Source organism: Pteropus vampyrus, unplaced genomic scaffold (assembly GCF_000151845.1).
Source record: "Pteropus vampyrus isolate Shadow unplaced genomic scaffold, Pvam_2.0 Scaffold229, whole genome shotgun sequence".
In the NCBI taxonomy this organism is placed as follows: Eukaryota; Metazoa; Chordata; class Mammalia; order Chiroptera; family Pteropodidae; genus Pteropus; species Pteropus vampyrus.
Window position 1 is genome coordinate 1,945,042 of NW_011889010.1, and position 12,647 is coordinate 1,957,688.

The 12,647-nt window shown below is 40.0% G+C and overlaps 1 protein-coding gene across 6 annotated transcripts in view; it reads right to left on the reverse strand.

The window, feature by feature from the left end:
- Positions 1-12,647, reverse strand: part of IL15 (interleukin 15) — a 68,101-nt gene that overhangs the window by 47,666 nt on the left and 7,788 nt on the right. Inside the window, exon 2 of one of the 6 annotated variants that reach the window (XM_023519657.1) lies at positions 8,963-9,078. The exons of the other annotated variants lie outside the window; for them this stretch is intronic. The gene's annotated coding sequence lies outside the window, so the exon portion shown is untranslated. The remainder of the gene's footprint in view (positions 1-8,962; positions 9,079-12,647) is intronic. 6 annotated transcript variants of the gene reach the window in all.

Below are 12,647 nucleotides of genomic sequence, written 5' to 3' on the forward strand. Positions count from 1 at the left end.
GTCTCCTCCATTATCTGATAAGGATTTTTTCTTTGAGATTTTTCTTGGTCATTTTTTCCATCCTCTCTATGAACTTTCCTCAACTCTATCGAACACAGAAAGGAGACACCCATTCCTTGGGCCCTTTTCCCTTTCCGACCAGGAAACAAGCTTCCCTGATGGACACCACGACTGGTGAATTCTGCAGGAGGTGTGAGAATGAAATCAGCAAATACACCAAAAGGCACAGGATGGACACCTAGACCCATCCGATTCTCAAGTGGAGGAGCTGCTCTGGCTTTTTGGTTGCACCTGTTTACCCTCTAATCTTCGAAAAGGAAGATGAAGAAGAGCACCAAACACTGTGCTTTAAAGCTAGCTGGACTCCTGCCTTTCATACCCCATGCCGGTCTAATCCTTCAGAAAGAGAGCTGCCTAGCACAAGGTCATGACCCCTCACTGGGGGCCTGGCCCCCTTCCCTGGAGTTAGAACACCTCTGAAGGGCCATCACAGCTTCAGAGCACTCCCCATGGGACTGACTGGCTGAGGCCTCTGCTGCAACCGCACCACAGTTCACCTTCTCCCTACACCCACCCTACTTCCCCACCCCCATCTCCACCCGTGCTGTTCCTGAGAACAAGCCCCAAGAGGCCTCCCCAATGTACATTTCCGCTTCCCAGGGAAACTGACTTACAAAAAGAGTACATTCTGTTACTTGAGAAAACATAATATTGGGAAACAGATTAAATTGACATAGATTGGGACTGCCGTTAATTTGACAATATGCACTGTGAACCTCCAATGAATACCAAATGTTATTTAGCCACAGACTCTCTTTTATGCTGAATACCTCCTGAAACTGTGGAACGTGGCCTGGAATGCGAATGCCACCCACTCTAGCTCACGCGGAGTATAATTGCTGAAGTTACTCGTGTCAACACTTCCAGTAACAGCAAAAGAACGGAAATTAGTTAAATGTTCATCGACAGGGGACTGATTAAATAAATCATCACCCGTTTATATAATGGATTATGCGTCCATAAAAAATAAGAACTTCTAAGTACTAGCATGCAAAAGTATCCAAGGTATATTTTTTAAGTGTAAAAATCAAGGTTACTCAATAGTGCATGTCTGTTTTTAAAAAGGAGAGGATTAAATATGTGTGCACGAAAAGTCTGTAAAGGCAGACACTATACAATGAGGCAGTGGTCACTTCCATATAAAGGAATTAAAAAGCACTCTGTACTTCTTGAGCTTTAAACCATGGGAATATATTACCTATTCAAAAATTTTTTCTTAAATATTAAAAATTAAAAGCAAAACACTGCAAGTATTAGAGAGCAGAGATATAAATACTTTGTTTAATCATCTATGAAGAGACGCTGGAAAAAAATGTATCACATATTCTTCAAAGTCACTTAGGCTATGAGCTCCTCGAAGATAAGAATCATAGCTCGTTCACTGAATGCCCAAAGCCTAGCATAGTGCCTGAGCTGGAGGAGACACTTTTTAATTGAACCATATTGCTTCCATTCGGCAACAGCTTTGACAGCCCTTTTTTAAATATGCAATCCAGGGAAACTCTGGGAATGGAGAAAGAACAGCATGTTCTATTAATATAGTGTCCTGATTTGCTTTTCCCATTATTAGCCTGTCATCAGCAACATTCAAAAAGTATCTGGAGCTGCGCTGTTCAATGTAGTGGCTACAAGTCATATGTGGCTATTTAAATATAAATATAAGTTAATTAAAATAAAACGAAACTAGAAGTTCACTTCCTCCGTTGAACCGTGCACCTCTCAAGCACTCAAAAGCCACATTTGATAACTGGCTACCATACTGGACAGAGCAGATACAGAACATTTTCACCACAGCAGAAGCTTCTGCTGGACACCACTGACCTAGGTATAGTACAGACTTTGGTTTCAAACAGATCTGGGTTTGAACCTCGACTTAGCCACTTACAACATTAATGTTTAGACAAAGTTAATTAATCTCTCAGGGTCTCAATTTCTTCATCTGCAGAATGGGGAAAATGTGAATATCCACCTCACTGGGTCATTTTAGGTTCAAGTGAGCTCACACTACTTAGAACAGGCCTTGGCACACAGGGCACACTCACAAGTGTCACCTCTTACGAGCGATGATCACCACCACTGTGAAGGTAACCCCTCCCCACGGACCATTCAGCTCATCCCTCAACATCAGGCCATTCCACCCCTCCGCAGCTCTGGCAGGAGGAAGCGTGGCCATGAGCATCCTTGCAGTCTAGTTCGCTGTTATGAACGTGCCAGTTGAGAGTGAATAAAATTTGCCATAATTCCTTCTTCAGGAAAGTCTTGCTGTGAAAAATGTCAGGTGAACTAAACATGTGCGTTAATGATGTGATTGACTTATGTTTTGGTACAAGCTTTTTCTTGGGCCAAATACGGGGAACGAACATTTTTATACTTTGGATCGCAAGGGTCTGGTTAGCAAGACATACCCTTGGATATCATTTTAAAATTCTAACAGAGAAAAAGGCTGTCGAACTGCCACGAAAAGGGCACAGCCTCGTACCGCGGAACTGAAGCCGAATAGACAGCCGGGTCAGTCAAGGTCAGGTTTTATAGTTGGTAAATTTGAGCTAAGTTTTGAAGAGCATAAAAATCATGATGGGGGAAGAGAGATAAGTGAAAAGCGACAAAGAAACAATACCAAGAGAACAGAAAGAGAAAGAAGGGGTGAAGTCTTGTAGCTTGAGCCCCTCAAGAAGAAAGAAATATTTGCTTCTTATCCCCTGTTAACCTGTGGCTTTTGAACACAAAAACTGAATTTAGTCGTGGCCAGTTTTAGCCTTTTTAGTCTCACTACACAACATCTTCATATAATAGAATATGAAATATATATCATTTTTAACTCCAAAAACATGTATAGAAAGCTATTTTGATGGCTTTCTGATGGCCTTCAAACATTTCTAGTTAAAGATAAATGAGCCAAAAAATAAAAAGTTTCCAAGTATATATTTAAAATGAATTTCTTTCTTTTGAATTCTTTGAGTATTTATAGAAAAAGAACCATATAAAATTATTCTTCATCATAAAAATCAACCAATCATCACCAAACATTTTTCCGGTACTGCCACTACAGATAATTGTTTAACTCTTAAAGCGTATGCTATGATTTATAACAGACATAATGGTACCAGTCTCTCTATGATTGCGCGGTACTGCCACAGAAGACATTCCTCATCCATTGTAGGATGAGGTGCTGTATGACAATTTATAATGATGCACATTCCTTATTACCTGCTGATAATAACCTATCAGTGAAAATGACAGCTTAATTATATAGCACATCTTCCGCTGGCTAATAACTGGATTCGATCATTTCTATTGCTTCTCACCCATCCCTTACAGAAGCAAAGAGGTACGATTACCACGATCCTTAGAAAGAACACTTAAGTGTGAAAGTCAAAGGCAAAGCTGACCTTCTATTAAACACAGATGCACTTTAGACCACATAATCCCTTGGACTCTCTCTCCAGACAGTTTCGTTGGCTGTCATTCTGCCAGCGTTTTATTATTCCTGCTGACGAGGCTTCTAGTACCTCCCATTCCAAATACTTGGCTTCTTATGATATGCAGCAAGTGATTCACCCTGAACATTGGATCTCTGAATCAACGTGGTGGCCATGAATTTGCTGTACAAGTCCTACAGGTCTTGTTTCTAAAGCACTGCTTGCTGGGCTGCTTCCTGACAAGTAAACTAAACTTCTCGAGTACATATAGCAAAGCAATAGTGCTCATAAAACTACTAAGAGGCAGACTGTCCGTAATATGTAGTTTATCTGGCTACTGGCAGAGTGCTTGGACTCGAGTTTCAGTGTGGTCCACGTGGCTGCAGGCCATCTCTTTCATGGACTGGACAGTAGGGCTTGTTCCCTCCCAGGGCTCTGTCTAGTTACCTGGCACATAGCCAGGTAACAGAAGCTCTGCCTCCAGATCAGAGGTTGTAATCATTTTTATATCTTTACCTCCTCTTTCACTGGTCTCATTAAATATTCTTATTTAAATAGCAGTTCCCAAAACTACTATGAATAGATTGCCATCCCTTTCTTCTTTTTGATCTTTGGTTTTAATTTTTCTCTCTTTTTTTTTTTTTTTGAAGGGGGCATGGAGAAGGATAAGGGGTAAAAGTGGATGGCTTCTTCTTCTATTAACCTAAATGCTCAAATTACTAATAAGAAAATTCTCTGACAAACATAGAAGGTGAATAAAGGAAACTGGAAAGTACTATAGGATATATATCATCTAGGTTAAATTACAGCATAGAAAATAATCTCCGTTCAGTTACAGAACAGAGCCTTCCAGGCGACTAACATTAAATGCATCACTATTATGTGCTGGGGCCATAAACACTCATTTGTACAGACACGGAATTTCTCTTTTCAGACTTGCGTAAGCAGTGGTGGGGGTGGTTCCCTGTCTCGCCTTTCACTGGACTCCGTGCAGATGACCCTCTTTCCATTTCAGTCATCATTAGCACATTACAATTTCCAAAACTGTAGTTCGTGTATTCAGATCGAAGGCTCTATTTTGATAAAATAAGGAGCCTCCCTAATCTTACCAAAACCATGGCATAAACTGGAAGCCCAGAGTCTTGGGCCCTGGTCTTGGTTCTGCCTTCAGACAGCTATGTGGCCTTAGCTAGGCACCTCACATCTCTTAGCCCCGGTTTCTTTATTTTTAAAATAAGGTTGGACCGTGTCTGAAGTTGCTTCCAGTACCTGAGTGCATCTACGAAGGTCACAGTTCGGTTATGAGCATATGATTGAATTCATCCACCTGTGTTAAGACTCAGAACCATCAGATTTGACACCTAAGGGAATTCCTTTAGTCTAATCATCTTAATTTTTCAGAAGGGAACAAAAATACAAAGAAACTACACATACTGTGCAGTTTTACACCAAAAGGTAAAATTGGGGTTGACCATGTGTCTTAGGTTCCTAGTTTAATTCTTCACTAGCCTTTCAGTCAGTTAACAGGGAGCACAAGGCACATGCTATGTGTTGTGCTGCCTTTCCATATTAGCTTCAATTTCAAAAGAGGTCTACCTATCCCTCAAAGCTAAGGGGCTATGCAACCACATAGTAATGACAATGACTGATGTGCTGTGTTAGATTTGAATCATTTTAATTTCATGCCTTAGATCTAACTATCTCGCACCAGCACCACCAGCAAAATGTTGCTACAACGCAATTTACTTCACTTACTTCCATTTAGCGACTTTCGGGGTCAGAACAGCTAAAGTAAACGTGCCCACCAAAACTGCTCTGAAACAAGCCTACTTCATCCTAATTCACTGCAGCCCAGTTACCTGGGTGTGGAAAGTCTACCTGGGAGGGTGAAAAGGTGGGAGTTCCACAATCTCCTTCTTGTCGTGGCTAGGCCACCACACTCTTGCTCTCACACTCAGATCTTTAGAATCTTTGCACAATGTGATTTGATGGTAAGACAGAGGCTATCATCATATATTATCATCATATGTTTACATAGCTACTGTTTCCTGTAGGGATCAGTTGAGAAAGCAATTAATCCCAGACAGTTCCTAGTTAGAGGAGGAACCAGCAAGGGCAGCTGGCTCCCTCCTTGCAAATCTGCCCTGCAGGTTCCAGAGAAATAAGGTGGGTTTTGGAATGCCAAGCCATGCCTGAGACTGAGGCCAACCCTGTGAAAATCTCGTGGGAGAGAGAAGGGAACTATATGTCGATTTGGCAGCCTTGAGTCAGAGATCACAAATGGATGATGAGATTGCGGGGAAGGTTCTAGCTACTGTTCCCCACTCAATTTCCCTGAAAGGCAGGACTGCGAGAAGCTTGCTTCACTGCACTTAACCTTGACTGGTACTTGCTGTCTGGGCCTGGATTGTGGGGCATGCAGAACCTGAAAAGTTGGCAACACAACTGCATAAGTTCATACCATGGATCCAAGTCATCGCTCATCCCATCACTACCACGAGACAGACGGGTAGCTGGAGCAAGAGCCGGGGAAGCATCCCCAGGGAGCAAGGTATTGGAAGAGTAGAGTTGTGCAGCTGTTAAATCTGGAATGCAACAGTCTAGGCTCTTCAATCTGTCATTGTTTAGGAGAGCTTCTGGTATGTGGTTAGCCTACGGGGATTCCAAACCATAGCTGGGGAGCCAGTGCTTTATAAACTATGGAATTGAGAGTAATGTACCTTGAATTACGAAAAGTCAAGATTCTAGAAGAGAAATACCTCAATATCAAATCTAAAAAGTATTTGAAGTTTTAGAGGTCCTTCACAAAACAATGAGAACTAGAATCTTGTTTTCTAGGGGTAGAATCTAAATATATAAACTACAGTTTTGTTTTGTTTCGTTGTTTTGTTTTGTTTTGTTTTACCTGACATCCAGGGTTACTGCAAATTTTAAAGTGACACGGTAATGTTGTCATGACAGTGTATTTGTGCTCTTGAATTCTCAGAAGAGGCACTAAATAAATTAAATATCAACTATACTACATTTTTACAAAATTTCTCTCATGTTTTGTGTACTTTAGGAATGTTTGTTTTTTTTCTTTTTCCAATATACTTAGTAAATAGACTAAGAAATTGAAAGAGTTTCTACTTGAAGGAATTTAGAGAACAGGGTGTGCCTCGTTTCTGTTTCCTTTCTTTTACTGGAGCACTTATTTTGCACTTTATAAAATTATCTTGTCAATAATAAAACTGGTGCAAAATATTAAACAGTCTTATTTCTTTCTTTCTTTTTTTTTTTTTAGTTCATAGGTATCATCCTAATAATGAATGTAAAGATTCTAGCTATAGCCTGGCCTAAATTAGACCCTCAGGAAATTCTAGTTCCCTTCCTGAATATGCCGGAAATGGTTTCCCAAAGGCTCTGTGATCACTCATGATTTATTTCTAGTCATATCCAGCCTTTTCTCAGAACCTTATATAACTCGACCTTATATATTATCAGCGATATGTGACCATTACTGACAACAAAAATAACTTTATTAAAGTTATTTGCCCGAGGGAGGCGATATGAACATAAGTCAATATCATAAAACACTGCAGATACTGTTAGAAAAGTATCTATCAGGTGGAGAGAGCACAAAGGAGAGACAGGGTTAATGTTTCTACGTGGCCAGAGAGGTGGTAAAGTTGGAGTTTTGTCAGGAGAACTTTATATGGAAATGATTCTTTAAAGATGGGTAAGTTAAAAAAAAAATGAGCTAATAGATACAAAGAACATATCGGTGGTTGCCAGAGGCTTGGAGGGAGGGAGTCGGTGAAATGGGTGAAGGGGGTCAAAATTGCAAACTTCTAGTTATAAAATAAATAAGTCATGGAGCTATAATGTGCCACATGGTGACTATAGTTAACAATAACACTATATTATGTATTTGAAAGTTGCTAAGAGAGCAAATCTTAAAAGTTCTCATTACAAGAAAAAATAAAAACAGTATGTATGGTGATGAATGTTAACTAAACTTATTGTGGTGATCATTTTGCCATTTTACATTATATTGCATTAGTATTGCATTAGTATTTACATTATATTACATTAGTATTGAATCATTATGTTGTACACCTGAAATTAATATAATGTTTGATGTCCATTATACTGCAACTAAAAGAAAAGATGAGTATGTAAGTATAGGCATATGGGGGATATAAAATCCATCATGAGAGCGGTAGACAGAGTGAGTGTGACAGGCAAGCAAGGGCTGAAAGGTGTGGAAAGTCTAACATTCTCTTTTAAAGACCTGGAAACTGGCCAACCTTTACTAAATGACATTCCCTGAACACCTCTTCATTCAGAGTGCCCGGCTTGGTAACAGAACATTCCCTCTGGTCTCCTTCAGTGACCTCAAAATTTTTATGCAGGCATTTGCCTCCTGAGGAAATTTGGCTGTTGTTTCAGTCAATAATTCTTTACTATTAACTCACAAATAGCTCACCCAATCTTCAGTCCAGTACTTCTAATGAATTACAAGACATATTCGGCTATAGGTTCCTCTTTTATCTCAACCTTGATACTTACAAAATCAAGTTCATCCACTTCCCCACCGGGCCCCCACATCTTAGTTGTAACCTATATCTGTTCCTGCAATGTTTATTTTTCCTTCCTCCCAAGATTAAAATCTTGGTCATCGGAACTCCTCCGGTACTGTGCCTCTCTCCACTGAATTGTCGAAGTGCTTATAAGCACATACTAGACACTCAAAACTATTTGTTGCTGAAGGAAATAAGTCAATTCAATAAATAAATAAAATGTATAAATAAATTACATCTTCCTTGAAATAGCTCTTCTTTCTATTCCCCATTACTTTTAACACACCCTACCCTTTAACATCCATTCCGTAAATATTTATCACAGAATACCATATGCCGGGCACTGACGGATGATGGGGATATAAGCAGTGAACAAAATAACAAAAATACATGCTTTCCAGTAGCTCATGTTCAAATAATTAAATAAAACATATATAAGTCCCTAGTCCCTTTTCTGAAAATCTTAAATCAAAAAGTCTCTAAAAACTGAATGTTTGTGCTTAATTCATCGGTTAGCCAAACATGAACTGAACTGACATAAGACTATCCATAATCTGCCTCTATTCCATTTTTAGGGAGGTTCTTGAATCAGCTTGGTTGTTACATGGCATATAGTAAAGGCATTATATCACTACATTAGCCTGTTCTGCTATGGCTGCCATAACAAATACTACAGGCTGGGTGGCTTAAACAACAGACACTTGTTTTCTCAGAGTCTTGGAGGCCAAAAATCCAACAATAGTTGGTTTCTGGTTAGTTGTTTTTTCCCCCCTGGCTTGCAGAGATGCCATTCTCACTATGTCTGCACACGGCGTTTTTTTCTGTGCATGTCTACTCTTACTAGCTCTCCCTCTTCTAAGAAGGACATCAGCCTTATCAGATTAGGGACCCACCCTTATAACCCCCTTTAACCTTATTTACCTCCTGAAAGCTCTTTCTTCAGATACAATCCCACTGGGGGTTAGGGCTTCCACATGTCAGTTTGGAGGAAGTGGGTAAGAACACAATTCAGTCTATAACAATTACCTTTCCAAAATCTGAAAAAAAAAAAAAAAAAATATATATATATATATATATATATATATATATATGAATTCCAAACACACCTGACTCTAAGAGTTTTGGATAGGGTCCTATAAACCTGGCAGTATGTCAGACAGTTATAGGCAGATGGAGAAGAATTTGAGCAGAGTGCTGGTGGGAGTACAAGCTGAAGTACATCAGTCAGGAAAAGCCTCACTTTCTGAGCCAAGCCGGGAAAGAGATAAGGGCGTGGGTCATGTCTGTGAGAATAGCAAGTTCAAAGACCCTTACCTAAGAACACAGAAATGCAAATTAAAACCACAATGAGATATCATCTCATACTCGTCAGCATGGCTATCATCAATAAATCAAAAAACAACACATGTTGGCAAGGATTCGAAGAAAAGGGAACCCTCATACCTTGTTCGTGGGATTGCAAATTGGCACAGCCACTGTGGAAAACAGTCTGGAGATTTCTCAAAAAATTAAAATTGAAATTAAAATTGATCTACCTTTTGACCCAGCAGTTGCACTTCCGGGTATTTATCCAAAGAAAACCAAAGCAATAATTCATAAAGATCTATGCACCCCAATATTCATGGCAGCACAACTTACAATAGCCAAGATATGGAAGCAACCTAAATGCCTATCAACAGACAATTAGATAAAGAAATTATGGTTCATATATACAATGGAATATTATTACTCAGCCATTAAAAAATGAAATCCTACCATTTGCAACGACATGGATGGACCTAGAGGTTATTATGCTGAGTGAAATAAGTCAGACAGAGAAAGAAAAATACCATATGATTTCACTCATATGTGAATCTAAGGAACAAAAAGAACAAACTAATCAAAAATACGCTCACAAATATAGTGGACAATTTGATGATGGACGGAGGGGAGGGGGTCTGGGGAGCTGGGAGAATGGGGTGAAGGGTTAAAGAAGTATAAATTCGTAGTTGATAGATGGTCACGGGGATGGGAAGCACAGCATAGGGAATGCAGTCAGCATTAATAGAATGGCTCGGTGGAAAACCAAAGGAGAGAAGGAGCAATTAGGGGGATCGTTTTCTAAACTATATAAATGTCTAATCAATGTACTGTATACTTGAAACTGATTAAAACAAATAAATTTATAAAAAAATAAAAGAACATAGCAGTATGGTCGATGAAAAATAAAGCTGTCAATGTGACTAAATTGGTGAGTTAAGGGAAAATCAGCAGGTGAGATAAAAGAGGTACAAATCACCCAGGGCCTCAGTGACCACTGTCATGAAATTTGGCTTTCGATGAAGTGAAATGAGAAGGCATGAAATGAGAAGAATGAATAGAGGGGTGGCATGACCTAATTAATGTTTTAACAAGATCACAGTGTGTAGCAGGTCTCCACAAGATAGCGGCCATCGGTCAAAGCCCTCCTTCCATGAACAAGTATGACATACTACCCATCAAGGGGTAGAGTCGATGTCCTCCCCCCACGAATCTGGGATGGCCTTCTGACTTGCTTTTCCCAACAGAATGAGACAAATGTGACAGTCTAGGCATTCCATATCTAGGCCTTAAGAGCATTGGAAGCTCCCACTTCCTTTTTTACAGGAGCTGAATATTACGTAAAATGTCTGTCGATCCCGTCTGATCTCGGAAGCTAAGCAGGGTTGGGCCTGGTTAGTACTTGGATGGGAGACCACCTAGGAAGACCAGGTGCTCTAGGCATAAAAAATAAAAAATAAGGGATTGTAAGCTGACAAGGTCCTTGCAATCTGGGGAGGTCAACCAAGGGTTGCCTCGCCTAAAAAAAAAAAAAAACAGACCATGGGTAATATATGTATTACCCATGTCTTGAGCCATCTCAGACAGTCCTTGACCTTTGGAGTCATACCAGTTGAGACCACTGACATTGTGGACATAATGACACACCATTGCCACTGTTTTCTGTCCAAATTTCTAATCTTAGAATCTAGAACAGAGAAAATGATTCTTATTTATTTTAGTTCATTACACAGTAATCAATAACTGACACAGAAATCGATATGAGCCCCATGTGGGAGACACGTGTGGAGTAGAAAGGACACTTAGCGAGGGCGAGAAAGGCACTGATGAAATTATCATCAGGGGCCCTAGAGAGGGCAACGCGTGTTATACAGTAGCAAGATGTTTGGCAACACTGTCACCTGCAATAATATGGGAGGAAGAAAGAAAATGTATCTGATGAACTTGTGGATTTGGCTAAGATTTCTAAATGTGATAACTGGCTTCATCTAGCTGTTCCCAGGATTAATCACAAGAAGAGAAAAATGAACTGGAGTGTTCAAGCAGAATTTAGAGGAAATCGTTCAACTGAAGACTTGCTAAGTTAGAAAATAAAACTTACTGTCATTCTTGCCTCTCTCGGCAGAAAAAGATTCTGAAAGAAAGTAGTCACGGGGCAAGGTTCAAATCCAGTCTATTATTACCATGTGCTTTCAGGTTAAAGATCAAGTCAACTGTGTGGCTGCAAGATCCTTCATTAAGACTTGGGAAAGACTAACGCATTGCCTCACGGACTGTCAGTGAGACAAAAGTGCTTTTAGAAACCCCAAGGGCTTCTCCTACAGCATTCTGACTTGTAGCCAAAGCAAAGAGGAACCTGTCGTAAGTTGTGTAGGTATGTCTTTTTCTAAGAGAGTGAGCTTCAGTAAAATTTATAGAAAAGAACCACCAGACAAACAAGAGAAAGAACGCAAAGGTCTCTAGATTCTTAACTCTCTATGAGCAGGAAGCAGCCTTCTCAACTGCTAAGGGGAACTATTTCTCATGGAAAAAGAAGAAAGAATCAGTAGAGGAGCCTTTTAACTTTCCAGCCAGCCCAGCTGAGGAGCCAGCCATATAAATGAAATAATCTTCTTGGATATTTTATTGCCAGCAGCCTAAGAGGAACCAACCCGCTGAAGGCAGCCCACGTGGCAGAATCATGACAAATAAAAAATTATTGTTTTTTATTTTAAGCCACTGATTTCCGGGGTGTTATCATTTTGTTGTTTTGTTTCGTGGGTTGGTTCGTTGTTTTTTTTAATGCAGGCAGAGCAGGTAACTGAAAACAGATAACTGAAACATTCCGGTTCCTGTGTCGTGTTGAGAAGGTTAAGTGCAGCACCAGGGAGACCAACTCTGACTATAATACCACGAGACATGATGAGAGCAGTGGCTTGAACCCAGGTGACAGCAGTGAAGGTGGTGAGAAGGTCAGATGTGGGATATAGTTTGAAGGCACAGCTAAATTCTTTAGTAGCAGATTAATGTGGGGTGTGAGAGAGAGAGAGGTATAAGGACAACTCCAAGGTTAACTGATTATCTATGCAACTAAGAGAATGGAACTGCCATCAAGTGAGGTCGGGAAGGCAGAGGGAGAAGCAGTTTGGGGGGTTAAGTCAGGAATCCAATCAGTACTAGATATCCAATTAGATGTTGAAAAGACTGTTAGATATCAAAGTCTGGACTTCGGAGACCTCCAGAGGTCTGACTGGAGATATAAATCTATTAATCATCAGTATACGAGGGCATTAAAGCCATCATCATCAAGGGAGTGAGTATAAACAGA